Genomic DNA, 9,885 nt, shown 5'->3' on the forward strand with positions numbered 1-9,885 from the left:
CAGAAAGAATGTAAAGTATTTTACTAAAAAATGGACATGTCTGAACTCAATCCCCAGCAAGGCAAAAAGAATATGTACGGATCGTGTTATGATCTGAATACCAAGCAACTCTCCAAAGGCTCCTGTGTTGAAGGCTAGGTCACCCATGCAAGCAGTGTTCTGAGGGGACGCCTTTGGGGTGTGACCTCTGACTTCATCAGTGGACCAGTCCCTTGACATGTCTGATCAATGCCTTCAGGACATGATGGCATTCTTGGGTGGTGTAGAAAGTGGGAAGTGAGATCTTCTTGTAGGAAGGGCCCCTGGGGTGTGTCTGGGAAAGAATTATCTTGTCTTAGGCTCCTTCCTTGTTCTCCCTCCCTCTCTCTGCTTCCTGGATGCCATGAGGTGAGCACCTCTCCTCTTCCATGCCTTCTTCATGATGTGCTGCCTTGCCAAGGGCCTAAAAACAGTGGAGCCAGCCAAAAATGGACTAGAATCTTTGACACTGTGAGCCTTTTCAATGTTCTTTCAGGCGATTGTCATAAGGGACAAAAATCTAACACAAATTACATGTTAAAATGATATGGTTTAGAGTTTAAAAATCTAATAATAATAATGGGCTAACTAAGTAATCAAAACTGTTCTGATCTTTTTTTTTAAATTTGACTATGGTCTCATAATATATTTTGTTTGGACAACTCTGGCTCCATGGTCTCTGAGCATGAATGTTCTAGGCATCCTTGATATATGTGGTGGGTATGAAAGTACTTGAACAAGGATCAGTTTCACAGGAATGATCCAGGCGTTAAGAGAGAACATCCTGCCTGAGGAATTATTAAAGCCTGAAGATAAGCCTTTTGGAAATATCCAGGTTTTTTTCTAGTGCCAGGAGCCAATGGCCACTGTAATGGATGAGGAGCTGCTTACTAGGATTTCTCTCATTGGTGACAGAGCATGCATGGGTAAGAAGAGGGAAGCTACAGATGCTTCTCTTTTCGACCTCTGAGTGTATGTGATGACCAACAATGTACTGGTTACTTTTCTGTTGCTGTGATAAAATACAATGACCAAAAACAACTCCTAAGAAGAGTTTAATTTAGCTTACGGTTCTGGAGGGAGAGCTCATAATGGTGGGGGAGACACAGCATGGTCGCATGAGCAGGAAGCTCCACACACAGGAAGTTGAAAGAAGGAACAGGAAGCAGAGCAAGGTTATAAATCTTCCTTCCGAGCTCACTCCCAGTGACATGCTTCCTCCAGGATGCTGCATCTCCTAAAGGTTCCATAATCTCCTCAAACAGCACTACCAACTGAGGACCAAGTATTGAAATAAATGAGCTTGTGTAAACATTTCTCATTTAAACCACCATAAATAGTTAGTAGAACAGGTAACCAGGGCCAACTGGGCTCCAGGAAAGTCCTGGCAACCCATCCTAGGGCTAAAGAATGGACACCAGCGTTGTCTGAGCTGAGATAGGTCCCCTTAGCCTAGCTCTTCTCTGCACCTGCACTGGCTGGCTAGTTGGGATGGTCCATTTGCTCACCTAGCAACTCCTGCCTGAGGCTGTGAGAGGCAGTTCCCTGAGACGTCCTTAGAGATCACCCTGTTCTGAAGCATGACACCCCGAGGCAACCCTAGCAAGAGCCAAAAGAGGAGTTAGGGGAGCTGGCACAGGGGCAGGAAGCCCTGTTTCATCTGAACAACTTCAGAAAGGAAGGGCCTGGGAACCAGGAGGGAGGAACAGCCTTCTAGAACCCAGTGGCTCCTGATGACGGGGGTTATCACCGGAAGCTGGGGTCTGGAAGAGTAGGGTCCCATGAGAGTTGAGAATTCCAGGTGATTCTGGTGAGAGGGTGGGGAAATGGAGTGTAGGACAGCCAGGTTGAGGTGAGATAGTTAAGCTAAGGGCCAGGGACAGCTTAAGGGTAGATGGAGTCTCAATGGGTAATAGATAGTCTTCGGGACTCAGGGAGAGTATTAGAATTCCTAAATCTGCCCCCAGATAAAGCCCTGCCACGAGCATGTGTTAGCAAGGCAACCAGGCCCCACGTTCTGCCACTCAGCCGTCCCAGGACACCTGTCAACATCCCTTCACTCCTCCAAGCCTTGTGAGCAGAGTACACCGTTGTAGCCTTCAGACAAGGCACCCTGAGGGTGGGCAGTAGGCTTTCACTGAAGCCCGAGGCCCCCTCTAAGCCTTGACCTTCTCATCTGCACCATCCTTTGGGGGCCCTGGCCATTGCCTATCCATCCTGAGGGGCCTGGCCAGTGGTGCAGCCTTCGCCCCTTGGTGGAGGCGGGGTTCCAGCATCTCAGCCCACAGGAGCTGACCCCATAGCTCCTGGCTTGCTTGTGGGCTGGGGGTGGAAGATGAAAGCTGCTCCCTCCCACGCCCCCCCCACTTCCCTTCACAGCCTCCAGGCCACGTCTCTTCACCTCTCCCCCTCTCCTCTGCAGCACTATAAGAATTATTATTTTTTAAATCCTCATTGGAATGCTAATTTTGATTTTGAGTGTCTGTCATGGGCTCTTTGAAGTTTTTCAGACAAAATAAGTATCTCCTTAACAGAGAGGATTAGTGCCTACTTGTTTAGACCCCTCTGACTGGGAGTGACAAGCAATTTCAGAATCTGTGGGGTTTAGGCAGGCTGCAGGAAGAGGGGCTCCCTACTTCCCTGTGGTCAGCTTTCCATAAATGGCTTAATGGGGTTAGAGTTTAACCCCTCAAACAGGGATCAGCCCCTCAGCTTGAAAGCCAATGAGCAGTGAGGCAGAGCTTGCTATTTAAATCCAGCAGGACTTGGTTAGAACTCTTTTATTCTCTTAAGTTTAAAGAAAACAAACCCATTTCCCTTGCAGGATTTAGGACCCACTTCAGCCATCTGCTCCTGTAGCCTCTGCCTCAAAATGCAGCCTTCGCTCCACAGGTAATTCATAGCCCAGGCTCAGCCCAAGCTGGGATGCTCCTGGCTTTATGATTCCGTTCAGTTCGGGAGCGCTAATGGGGCAATTTGTAAAGAAAGAAATATAATGAGTTATCACAAAGCCCAGCGAGGACCCGACAAACCGGGCACTTCCCATCCATCAAGCATCCTAGTGTGGTCGAAGACCAGCAGGGCCAGAAATCTTGTGAGGCCGCTGGGAACGCAGCCTTTCCTTGGCCTGGATGTACATGCGCGTTTACTGCTGCGACCACCCCCTTTGCCTCCTCCCCCAAATCCTGTGGCCCTGGAAGGCCAGAACCCCTGGGAACATGGTATAAGGGAGCAAAGGGAAGATCCTTAAGGTTTATTTGCTAGAGTAAAATGATTGTGGAAGGCATCTTTAAAAAGAAAAAAAAAGCATTAGCACAGCACATGAGGCTCATGGAAGGCTGTGTGTGTGTGTGTGTGTGTGTGTGTGTGTGTGTGTGTGTGTGATGTGTCCCAGGGCCCCCACTGCCAGCCATGCTGGGGCTACTTGAACTGTGTTTGGCTAGTCATTAGGCCTAAGGTTGTGGATGAGGTTGGGCAGTCAGATTCATCCAGTGACATCTTGAAGTCAAACTCCATCTAACCTGGTCCTAGGGTGGGACCATGAGACCTTCTGTAATGAGCAAGTGATGTGCCTGGTCCACTCTGGGGGACAGCAGTGTGTGAACTCAAATGTTAGGTCCACAGACTGACAAGTCCTTCCCATGAGCACAGTGAGGCCCAGAAAAGGGAATAAGTTGCCAAAGGACAGTTAAGGCAATGGCAGCTTGTTACATTGTGTATACATCATAATCCAGACCCCAGTACAGTTGACCCTGGGAGGCAATACGAAGCAGTAGAAATGGGAAAGGTTTAGGGGACTCATCAAACAGGCTTAGATGTCAGGCCCCTCAATTCAACAGCCCAGCTTGCCCATTCTTCATACTGGGCTCCCTGGATTGGGTCTTTTCCTTGCCTGGCTTCCTACTGCCTTATGCTAGCTCTGGCCTGGGAGCCTCAAGCACAGAGATCTGGACTGGTCTGGGTGCTGGTTCACACATAGGTGTCTCTAGGCTGAGAATATGCCTTTTTTTCCCTACTGTTCTACCTCTCTCCTGGGCCCTGGTAATCTCACCAAGTTCCGCAGTGGCCCCTTACCAGAACTACAGGTAATAGGAAGACCCTAAGATCAATGTGTGGACAGGTGGCCTCTGTGGGGACTGCTGGATCTCAGGCACAGTGTAGCATGTGTTCCAGATTGGTCTCCACCATGCCCCTCCTGTTGGGTCCGGTCTTCTTTCCTCCTCGTTTTATAGACAAGTTGAAGATCCCCCAAACCCAAAGAAAGTCACCTTGGAACCCCAGAACAGGCAGGGCCAGTCTTCTCCCTTGTGTGAATAATAAATGGCTAGCACAGCTGATACTTCCTGTGCCTCAAGGATGACCCTGGATGCTGTGCTTGATCAATTCATTACTCTTCTCAACACTGCTGCGCTGAGAGGCTTCTGCCGTCATTCCAAGTTTTCAAAGTAGGAAAGGGAGGCACAGAGAAGTTATCCAGCTTGCTTAAGGTCACCCCACTGGTTCAAGCCCCACTGACCTGATCTGAACTTGGAAGCCCGAGACACTCTGCCCCCACCAGGTCAAGTGGTAGAAAGGCAGGATCCTGACCAAGGAACTTCAGAGAAGAGCCCGTTGAGTCTTGGGGCCAGACGCTAGAATGAATGTCCCTCTAGAATGAATGAGGGACAAGAAAAGGGCAGTGGATACAATGCATTGACTCCAATTTGGAGGAAGACTCCAAAGGGCATTGAGTCAATTGAATCCGTGCTTACATGTGCCAACTGCAGTGTCCTATGCCCTACCCATGGAATTTCCCACAAGTCTCCTGGCAGCCCTGCAGGTAGGAGCGAGGATGGAGACTCAGCAAGACTAAGTAATTTATCCAAGGTCACACAGCTACCAAGAGACTTGGCTCAGTTTTCAAACTAACAAGGTCTATTTCACAGCTGGGTGCATGCCACCAAGTGTCAGAGAGGGGCATATGGGGATGGAATATGAGGAGGAGGGATCTTTAGATCTGCCATGACAGGCCAGGGAAAGCATGGATGGCCCTCCTGTCTGTCATCCAGAAAGTAGCACCAGCTAGCAGAAGAGTCTCGAGAAAGGAAGCCCATCCTGCCATGGGATAGAGGTCTGTGTGGAGGCAGGGGATTGACCTCAGCCCTGGGTTGTTACTGCTAGCCTCCCCCTAGGGCAATGAAGAGTAGAACCTTGTTGCTACCTACAGGAGCGGATGGGCATAGGCTGAACTCTTTTTCACATCACTTCAACCAGGCATCCCAACCCTCAGGGACTCCATCACTGCCTCATCACTCCTCTGCATACCTCTGTGACCCACCCTGTAGATCTCCATGTCCCACCAGGTCACCACTCCAGGTTCCCCATCATTCAGATGTCCTGGGAACGGAAGGGTTACCACAGATGCCGCTGAGTGGAGGCTGCTGTTCCCCAGCGTTAAGCAGCTTTAGTGTCTCCTACCCCAGCCCTGATTTAAAATTCATAAATGCTAATCCTTCATAATTTACGGTTTAAAAGCAGCCCCACTCACAGGCCCCGTGGCTACAGCTCTGTCAGAGTAATTATACCGCCAAGCTGAAATTGGACTACTAACTGAGATATTAAACAGGGGGGGAAATCCTCGCGCTGGCAGCCGACCCAATTATTCCAAATAAGCAAACAGATTAGTGAGTAATTTTCCAGTTAAATTTGGTGATTGGTGCCAGAATTGTATGTTAAATATTCAGAAGTAAATAGATTAAAGATGAAATGTGCCCCCCTCCTTTTTTTCTGGGCTTAATTTACTGTGTATATTAAAACTTTTTCATGAGGAGGAAAAAAAAAAGTAAAAAAAAAATGATAATTAAAAAATCCAAATAAACCCCTCTGGGCATCCCAATGCAGTTTGTCAGAGGCCAGAATGGGGCCCTCCAGCTTCTTCTACTTCCCATGCCTCTTGGGGAGAGTGGAGCCCAACTCCAACCCTCCCAGGGGAGACCTGAGTGGGGCATAAAATCTGGGTGGGCTGAGGACCCCCGGCTCCCACATGCTGGGTCGTATTTCTTTACAAAGAAAAATCCTAAATCTATTAGTGGTAAAGTCAGGCAGATTCCAGGAGGCGGGCAGGTGTACAGGCACAGAGCCACGTCTGACCCTCAGGTCCCAGTGTTCAGGGCTGGTACCCCACAACAGCCGCTGTGCTGTCCTGGCCTGGCTGTGGTGCTGGCCTACTGTGAAACTCTGCCCTAGCATGCGTGCACACACTCACACACACACACAGACACACACAGACACACACACACACACACACACACACACACACACACACACACACACACACCAGGCTGGGCCTCCCTTCTTCTTAGCGGCCTACCTTTCCCCCCACCCCTTCTTTAGATTCTCAGCAGCTTCTCCCCATTTGTGCATCTGACAGAGACAGGACTGTGAGTCCTTGTCCCAATAAGCAAAAGTAGAACCAGAGGCCCAGAGAGGCCTATAGGCTGTCCCCAGGCACCCAGCAGTGTAGGGTGGAAATGAATGCCCAACAGCTGCTTGGCTGGTCGGCCTGTGCTCTCTGCTGCCTCCTAGAGGTTACAGGTGTCTGGCATAGGTTCATCCCCGGCAGGAGGGCAGAGACAAGCCAGCATAAATGTAGATGCAGACAGAGGGAAGCCCTGTGCCCTGTCAGAAGTGGGCTGGTGGAAGAGGGTCTGCAGGTGGGGAGGGGTTAAATAAACTTCATAGGCTTTCAGGAGGCAGCTGGGTCAGAGCCTTCAGTCTGGCTCCTGTCCCACTTTCCCGTCCCTCAACACGCCAATTCCAGCCTCCTCCAGGGCAGACCCCTAGCTCTCTCTCTCTCTCTCTCTCTCTCTCTCTCTCTCTCTCTCTCTCTCTCTCTCTCTCTCTCTCAGGGATCCCTTCCTGGAGTTTTCAGACCCTGCCTGTGAGATGGAAGATGGTAGAGCTCAGAACACATTATCAATCCAATCCAGAGGCTTCCTCCCATTCGTATCAGGCTGAGGTATCTCAGTGAACCAAACGATGCTGGGAACATCGCCCACTGGAGCCACTCCCTGTGAAGGCACCTCTGAGGGGAGTGGGTAGCTTCAATTGCTCTCCTCAGTGTGAAAGGCCTAGCCCAAGCCACAGGTTGGTACCCCATGTAAACACAAGCCACAGGGCAGGCTTTAAGGCCTGCAGTCCAAGCAGAGGAAGACAGATGGGGAGCCAACAAGGGCCTTAAAGGGACCTGCCTGGCTCACCTTCCTCTGACCACTAGGCTACTTGTTCACAAACAGAATACAGGAGAATTCCCTGAGAACCTCTCACAAAGCATGTCCCTCCACACACACACAAACATGGAGTGTCCTAAGGAACAATAACCAACCTGCTTGGAAGGCTGCTGCTCCTACATAGATGTTTTGCAAATTTTCAAAAGTGGTGATCTGGAGAGATGGCTTGGTAGGTAAGAGGCACGAGGACCCAGCACTCATGTAAAAAGACAGTGGGCACCTGTACCCCAGTCCACAGGAGGGCAGAGACAGGAGGATCCCTGGGCCTTGCTCCCTGCTAGCCTTTCTCCAAGTTCAGTGAAAGACCCTGTCTTAAAGTAGTAAAGTGGAGAAAGACAGAGTGGGGTACCTGATGTCCCTCCTCAACCTCCACGTGAGTTCACACAGACACACAGACACACACACACACACACACACACACACACAGACACACACACACAGACACACACACAGACACACACACAGACACACACACACAGACACACACACAGACACACACACTCACACAGACACACACACAGACACACACACCCTCACACACACACAGACACACATACACACACAGACACACACACAGACACACACACTCACACACACACACAGACACACACACACACAGACACACACACAGACACACACACCCTCACACAGACACACACACACACACACAGACACACACACACACACAGACACACATACCCTCACACAGACACACCCCCACACACACACACACACCCTCACACAGACACACACACCCTCACACAGACATTCACATACAACACACACACACTCACACACCCTCACACAGACACACACACCCTCACACAGACACACACACCCTCACACAGACATTCACATACAACACACACAGGCACACACACACACACACAGACACACACACACAGGCACACACACCCTCACACAGACACACACACCCTCACACAGACATTCACATACAACACACACAGGCACACACACACACACACACAGACACACACACAGGCACACACACCCTCACACAGACACACACACCCTCACACAGACACACACACACACACACACACACACACTCACACAGACACACACACCCTCACACAGACATTCACATACAACACACACAGGCACACAGAAAAAAAGTGAGTGAACCCCTTCTTCAAACCTACAAAACATGTAACACCAAAGCTCAGGTTATATGCCTTCATTTACCTCTTTCTTGTCCCCCTAAAGATTTGAGTCACCTCTGGGAAACCCCCTAGAATAATTCCACCAGAAAGCAGGCATCAGAAATTCATCTTCTAGTTTGGGCTTCCTGGAGTTGCCCCTCTTGGGGGCCCCTTCGCTGTGGGTGCAGTACAGGAGATGCTGAGCCACAGCTATTCACAGGGCTGAGGACAGTATGTGCAGACTGGAGGGTGGTCCCAGCTGGAGGTCTGCTTCTTTCTCAGGAAATGTACAACCAGTTTCTCTGAGAGTTCCCAAGAAGGACCCACTGGCTGGAGTTTAAAGGGTGATTGGGCCCTAGCCTAGAGTCCCTACTATCTTGGTCCCTGTCCTCTGCATGTAGAGGCTTTCCCTGGACTCCCACAGGGTTACATCAATAAAATCTTTCCCTCCCAGGCTCTCAGGAGAGATGATAATGAGGAGGCTGGATTTCTGAGTTCACACCCTGCACTCTGAGCAGGGTTTGGGGACCCAAGGTATGGTGATGTCTCAGCCTTTTGTAGAAAACAAAAACACCAAATACACAGCACAGTGATGGATTTGCTGAGCCCTTACCTGTGCTGGGAAATGGCAAGATCCCTCAGCCCTCCTGGAGCTGAGCACTCCAGCTGTGTCTGGTGACCTGTTTTGACCTAGAGAAAAGTTTGTACTCTTTCTCTGTGCCTGGCCTGACTGAGCCCTGGTGTCTCCCTGCTCTTCTAGTAAGTAGAAAGGCTTGTTGCCATGGTAACCAGCCCATTCCATTCCCACCTTCCCATTGATCAGCTCTGGATTTGGTAGCTTAGATTATCCCTTAACTAAGTTCCAGGAGTCTCCTTTTTCTTTCTGCTTCCTACTTAAGACTTTCCAAAGGGACCAAACTTTGTTTCCTGTGACTATTATCTTAAAAATAAAAATAATAACAACCAGGTATGGTAGTACATGCCTGCCATCTCAGCATTCAAAAGGCCAGCCTGGGCTACATGGCAAGACTGTCTACACACACACACACACACACACACACACACACACACACACACACTTCATAGGACTAAAAATGTGATTCAGTGGTAGAGTGCTTGTCTACCATGGCTGAGACCCTAGATTTTATCTCCAGCTCCACACAGATAAATAAATAAATAAATAAATGTCACCTGAAAGCATCAGAACACAATTGTCAAACAGAGCAAGTAGCTACAGGACCAACTGTACCCAAACCCTTTACAGCTAAATTGAGTGTTAAGGCCTCTGTGCATGGGTGATGTGAACTTTTGCAGTCATGGGGAACATTCTCTGAGTACAGCCCCTTGCTAGAACATGTTCATATATACAGATCCATACAGAGAAAGTCACATGAGTGAATGCATATGTACACATACACACATGCACACCCTTACAG

The 9,885-nt window shown here is 49.5% G+C and overlaps 1 long non-coding RNA gene across 1 annotated transcript; it reads right to left on the reverse strand.

The window, feature by feature from the left end:
* Nucleotides 1-2,783: 2,783 nt before the first annotated feature.
* LOC131900230 (uncharacterized) lies at nt 2,784-9,207 on the reverse strand. The gene is made up of 3 exons (XR_009376171.1): nt 9,063-9,207; nt 4,535-4,666; nt 2,784-2,981 (listed from the first exon to the last, which is right to left on the reverse strand). It is a non-coding gene; the product is annotated as an uncharacterized LOC131900230 (long non-coding RNA).
* Nucleotides 9,208-9,885: the final 678 nt, after the last annotated feature.

The sequence above is a fragment of the Peromyscus eremicus genome, chromosome 1, assembly GCF_949786415.1.
Source record: "Peromyscus eremicus chromosome 1, PerEre_H2_v1, whole genome shotgun sequence".
Classification (NCBI taxonomy): Eukaryota; Metazoa; Chordata; class Mammalia; order Rodentia; family Cricetidae; genus Peromyscus; species Peromyscus eremicus.